Source organism: Penaeus chinensis, chromosome 31 (assembly GCF_019202785.1).
Source record: "Penaeus chinensis breed Huanghai No. 1 chromosome 31, ASM1920278v2, whole genome shotgun sequence".
Lineage (NCBI taxonomy): Eukaryota > Metazoa > Arthropoda > Malacostraca > Decapoda > Penaeidae > Penaeus > Penaeus chinensis.
Genome location: NC_061849.1, coordinates 835,924 through 843,423, shown reverse-complemented (window position 1 = coordinate 843,423; position 7,500 = coordinate 835,924). Strand labels below are relative to the sequence as shown.

At 27.2% G+C, this 7,500-nt stretch overlaps 1 protein-coding gene across 1 annotated transcript in view; it reads left to right on the top strand.

The window, feature by feature from the left end:
• LOC125042258 (adenylate cyclase type 2-like) overlaps window positions 1-7,500 on the top strand; it is a 100,546-nt gene that overhangs the window by 433 nt on the left and 92,613 nt on the right. The window lies entirely within an intron of this gene.

The window sequence follows — 7,500 nt, the reverse complement described above, 5'->3', positions numbered from 1 at the left end:
TGACAACGACATTGGTAATGTAATTAAAATGATATTGTTACTAAATGTAATAATTCTGATGATTATGAATCGATATAATAGTAATGATAACGAAAATACTCTTGATGACATTAGAAATTAGGATAATGAAGACGATGGTGGTACTGAAAATTATAAAAGGCACTAATTTGAATATTATGTTGATATAGAGGAAAAAAATAAAGATTTTTTTAGGATTATGGCACTAGCAATGATGGTATTTATTTTAGTAATAGTATTCATGACAGTGATAGAAATAACAGCAATGCTGAAAAAGACAGCGATCATAACAACGATATTAGATATGATGATTAGGGTGAATGATCATTTACAGTGAGACCATTGATAATTTTAATGGGGATGATAACGATAATAATGAAGATAATGATGATAATGTTAATACTGATAATGAAAATATTAGTAATAATAATAATAGCAACAATAATAAGGGAAATAATGATGATAATTTTGATACTCATAATGATTACGATAGTAATAATAATAATAATGATAATAATAATAGTAATAATAACAATAACAATAATTATCATTATAGTACTAAGTATGATAACTCTCATTATTATTGATATAATTATAATAAAAATAATGATGTTTATAGTAAAGATAATGATAATGATAATGATGGCAATGGTAACAATAATAATTATCATATCTATTATATTAGCAGTAACACTAATGTCTATAACGAAAATGATAATTAACACCAACAATAACAATAACAACAAGATAGCTTTAGTAATAACAACAATATAGTAATCATAACAATTATAATGTCAAAATTAATGGTAATGGTGATTATCATTACAATAGCAATGAAAAAGATAATGATGAAAATAATAGTATAATAGTAATAATGATAATATAATGATGATGATGATAATGATGGTGATAAAGAAAGATATATAATAGTAATGATAATTATAATAACAGTGTTGAGAATAGTGATAGGAATAATAATAAAGATGATGATAATAATGATAATAACAATCAGAATAGTGATAATGATAATGATAATAATGCGTAAACTGATATTGATATTAAATAATAACGATGAATATCACAATGGAATTAGTAGCAGTAATGATAATGAGGATGATAATAATAATAATAATAATAATAATTATATTAATTTTAACAATAATCATCTTCATACTAGTAATGGTAATAATAACAAATATTATAATCATAATAATAGTAACAATAATGATAATATAGACATAGGAAAATTAATAATGATAATATTTATAATAAAAGGGATAATAACAGTAGTTGTAGCAGTAATAATAATGATGATGATAATGGTAATAATAATAATATCAATAATAATAATAATAATGATACTACTAATAATGATGATAATAATATTATTAATAATAATAAAAATGATGACAAATAGGAGAAAGTAAATTTAAATAGGAAGGATAAAAATGTATTCAAACCTCTTGCACTGTAAAAATATGCGTACCTTTCCTACAGTTGTCGTAATTAATACGGTTCATATATATATATATATATATATATATATATATATATATATATATAAATATATACAAATGTATATATATGTACAAATATATATATACATATATATACACATATATATATACATACATATGTATATATATATATATTATATATATATTTATATATATATATATATATATATATATATATATATATATATATACGGTATTCTATCGTACATATGATGGCGGGTTGAAAACCACCAACAATGATTAGCTAAACAACTGCTCCCCTAAGGAATAGCCATTGGTCAGCTACCCTAGTAAAAGACCCAGTCAACTATATGATGTCAACATTTCACCAGGTAAAATGGCACAAATATAAGGATATATATATATATATATATATATATATATATATACATACATATACATATACATACACATACATACATACATATACACACATATATCTACATATATACAAATACATGTATATATATATATATATATATATATATATATATATATATATATATATCCTTAGACATTTCAACTTTGACCCTCCTCCTGATATATGAATATATATATATATATATATATATATATATATATATATATATATATATATACATACTATATATTCTCGTCAAAATTCTCTCCTTGTATCCATTTTGGTTTATTATTTATCTTAAGAGAAATTCGTGAAGACTTCTTAACATGTGTGTGTGTGTATATATATATATATAAATATATATATATATATATATATATATATATATATATATATATATATTTATATATATATATATATATATATATATGTATATATATATGTGTGTGTGTTTACATGTATATATATATATATATATATATACATATATATATATATATATATATATATATATATATATATGTATATATACATATATATATATACATACATATATATACACATATATGCTATAAATAAAATCAAAATTGCATAAATAAATAAATGAATATATATACATATATATATATATATATATATATATATATATATATATATATATATATATATATATAATATATGTGTGTGTGTGTGTGTGTGTGTGTGTGTAAAAGGTATGAATGATAATGAATATCTTCACAATACAAGATAGGTATTTGACCGGTTTCGACTTTGTCTTCCTCAAAAATACAATGTATTTCTGACGAAGACAAAGTCGAAACCGGTCAAATACATCTCTTGTATTGTGAAGATATTCATTCTCATTCATACCTTTTATACATTTGTCAACATGAACGCGGTTCAAATATATATATATATATATATATATATATATATATATATATATATATATATATATATATATATATATATATATATGTGTGTGTGTGTGTGTGTGTGTGTGTGTGTGTGTGTGTGTGTATGTATATATGTATATATACATATCTATATATGTATGTATGTATCTATGTATATATTTATATAAAGTATTTATATACATATACATATACAAATACATATATATATATTTAGCTGAAGTTATAAAATCAGAAAAACCTTGATTTTTTGGTCTTGCTTCAGCGCCAAGGTTATTTTTCGGCGCCTCGTATCTTTATTAAATGATACGAGGAATTTCCGACAATCGAAAACAAAATTCCGCCCTGGCCTCTGGGGACTATCTCGGTCATTATAGAGATTAGGAATTTTTATGTTTATTTCTTTGCTCGCGTACTAATGATCATTCTGTGGATTACTAATATTTGATAGTGTTTCGTGTTATTATAGTTATAATGATGATACCGATAGTGTTAATAATAATTAATAATTGTTATTACCATTGTCATAATTATTATTATTATTATTATTGTAATTAGGATAATTTACACTTTTACCATTACTAATATTATTATTATTATTGTTATTATTATTACTATTAGAATTAACATGCTCATAGTAATGATTATTGCCATTCTTATTATCATTTCAATTGTTATTCTTTTTCTTATTCTATTCTCATTTGAGTATCATTATTAATAATACTATTATTATTTATATTGTTGATATTATTATCGTTATTATGATTATCGTTATTATCATTACTATTACCTTCATAATTATTGATATGCTTTTTGTCATTCAGCGCTATTAATATTATCTTTCTTACTATTTTCATTAGTGATTATAGCAGAATCATGTTGCAATTGTTTTCATTATTATTATCATTATGATATTCATCGCTTTTATTGTTATCACTTTTGATTATTATTATATTTTATTATTAGTAGTAGTAGTACTGCTAGTAGTAGTATTGCTATTATTCTTATAATTATTACTAGTGTTATTTGTATAACATTAGTAATAATAATAATAATAATAATGATGATAATAACAATAACTGTAATGATAATATGTAAGATTATAGGTAAAAACCATGATACGGTTGACAGTGATAACGCTGATGAAAAAATAAAATAGAAAAATAAAATAATAATGGTGATAATAATAATCTTAATAATGATGGTAACATTAATGATAATGGAAATATTGTTATCACGAATGCTATTTTTTCTTATATTATCATCAGTAACTCATCATTATTATTATTGTTATTATTGTTATTACTATTTTCATTATCATTATTAATATTATTAATATTGTTTCATTATCATTACTATTATGAATATCATTGTTGTTACTATCATTATTATAGTTATCATTATTATTAATAGTATTGTCAGTATTATGATATTTTTATTATAATGTTTTTCATTATTATTATCATTATTATCATCACCATATCCAATATTATCATTATTATTTTTATTTTCATTCTCACTTTCTATTGTTACTATTTTCATGATAATCATGATTATCATTATTATCATTATCAACATGATTTTTTTTTTTTCTTTTCATTACAGTACAATCATTATTGTTATCATGCCTTTTATTTATAAAATAAATTAACTATTTTCTAACTAGTTACCATTATCTTTATAATTGTTAAAATTATCAATATCACAACAATTTTTTTTATTTTTTTATTTTTTTTTATATCCATGCGCTTCCTGGTGTGCAGTTTTTATTATTGCATTTCGATTATAGTTACGGATCTTTTTTGGGCATCATCGTTTTGATATTTTTGTCTATATTATCTATAAGTGTCTGCTTACATTGGAGAGCATATCATCCTTGGTACGCTTACCCTGACTATTATCTGTGCTTGTCGAATCCTTGTAATACACTTATATTTATATTCTTTCTCAAAGTATGCTGTTAAATCAAAGTATGCCAAGGTTAAGTCGCAATGCATTCTCCTCATTAAAAAATCCTGTCGATGTAGGTCAGTGTGTAGTCATAACCGTGACCCGAAGAAAAATATGTGATATCAATGATTTTTTTGTTTTGTTTTTTTTTCTTTCTCTATCTCGTGTTGGATCTCAATCTTAATCCCCGATTAGAAAAAAAATGTCACGTTACGGTTTCCGTTGAATTGGCATAATAACAAAAGGGGAAAATGTAGCATGACGTGTTGAGAGAGAGTTTACTTCTAATCATACGGGAAACCCGTTATGGATCTGTCTTTCGCGTCACATTATTGCCTCGTTGCATTTTATTTTATCGATTAACTGAGCCCATTGGTATTGGTACTGATTGTTAACCCATTCGCCCCATGGGGCAAGAATACATGTCATACCCATTGTAATACAAGTTTATTGATTGTATTTACACATAGATGGCTCTACAAGTTCTTAATCACCAAATAGCCAGTTATAAGTACTACCTATCTCACCTGTTTACCCTTTTCCTTCAATTTAGGAAAGGGTCTTTTGTATCATTTCATTGTCTAAAATATGTTAATTGCAATTTAATAACCATAACACCAATAACAATAATAACAGTATCGACAGCAATGTTATCAATGAGAAAAACACATTTTCCCGCCAATTCAAGGAACGGGAAAATCAGGATCGGTAACTGGGGCCGACTGATAGACTCCTTGCCGGCTGAGCACATGTGGAGCCATCTGTATGTAAATTCACCAAAAACTGCAGGGGACAGAACATAAATCCGGGCCGAATGGGTTAAGATCCTTTTCAGGTTTTTACTTGCGATTTAGTTCATTAGTTTTTGTTTTCTTTATTACCCACACCCTTTGTGTGAAATAAGGAATTAATATACCAGCAGAAAGGTATACACTAGCAAAAGCAGGCAACAACACCTTGAAATATATTCTATTTATGCTCACATAATACAAGCAAGCACAAGCCAGAAAGGTTGTTAATATTCAGTAACTGCCCTTTTTCTATCCTTGCCTCTTCCAAGAATCGTATATCCGTATGGTCGTTTTGATTACTTCTGGTCGCCTATATGATAATACTTGGAATAAGAAAGCGACGAAACATTTCCGTTTCTGCGTAAGGATCCTAGTAATTTCCATTTATCTCTCTCTTTGTGTGTGTGTATGTGTGCGCGCGCGCGCGCGTGTGTGTGTGTGTGTGTGTACTTGAGTGTGCGTGTGCTTTTGTGTGTGTGTATGTTCGTGTGTGTTTATGTCGAACGTGCCTCCTTTCTTTTCTCTTTGTCTCTCCCTTTGTATCTGTTATCTGTCTGTCCGGCTCTTTCTCTATATATACTTATCTGTCTATCTTTTTATCTGTCTATCTTTCTCTCTCTCTCTTTCTCTATCCATCTCTATCTATTTATATATATCTATATATATGTATATATACATATATATATATGTTTATATATATGTATATATATATATATATATGTATATATATATGTATATATATATGTATATATATATATATATATATATATATACACATATATATGTATGTATGTATGTATATACATATTTCCTTTCGATCCTTCATTGTTGATATTACTGTTTCTGATGACGATACCATTCACTTCCCGTCAACAAAGTTTTGATAAAAGAGCATACAAAATTCTTTCGTCAGGCAACAAATACAGTAGCTTATAGAAATAAATTATAAGTCTAAAGACCTAATTAGGAAACGATTCCGGAATAGTCTGTAGAAACCTCCACAAATGTGCAGAACAAAGAGGACTCCTCGAAGGGATAGAAAACGTCTCATAAAAGATAAAAGGCCTGCAATCGCTTGGAAGAATAACGGTATATGAAGAATAACTTACTGAGATACGTTGCAGCTGAGAGCGAGAGATAAAGGGGCCGCCCAAGAACTATATACAGTTTTGATTGAAAGGAAAGGATGAATAACGTTTGGAAGCTTATACAAAAAGGAGGAAAGAAATCTAGAAATTCGTACATGTATATATATATATATATATATATATATATATATATATATATATATAAGAGAGACAGACAAACAGACAGAGACAGAGAGACGGGGTTGGGAGAAAGAGAGAGAGAGAGATGGGGGGGGGAGAGAAAAAGAGGGGGGGAGAAAGAGATTGAGAGGGGATGGGTAAAAAGAAAGAGAGAGAATGAGAGAGAGAGAGAGAGAGAGAGAGAGAGAGAGAGAGAGAGAGAGAGAGAGAGAGAGACAGAACAGAGAGAGAGAGAGACAGAACAGAGAGATATGGAGGGGGGGGGGGAGAGAAAAAGAGAGATATACGGACAGGGAGAGAGAGATAAAGATACGGACACAGAGAGAGAGAAAGATACGGACAGAGAGAGTGAGAGACATACAGAGACAGAACAGAGAAAAATGTTGGGGGGGGGGGGGTAGAGAGAGAAAAAAAAAGACATATGGACAGAAAGAGAGAGAGAGAGAGGCGCCATTCCTGCTCGGGTGCCTTATTCCTTTTGTAGGAAAAACATGGGAAAGTCAAGATAATATTCCTAGACATCTTTGTTGGCGAAATCCTTCAGACACTTTCCTGCACTGGCTCTGCTAACCAGTGCATGAGGAGAGCACTTTTTAATCGTTAGAGGTAAGGGCAAAGTGTATTCCATGCTGTAACTCTTGGGGTATTGTGTACTTGTGAAGACAGATAGACAAACGGGTG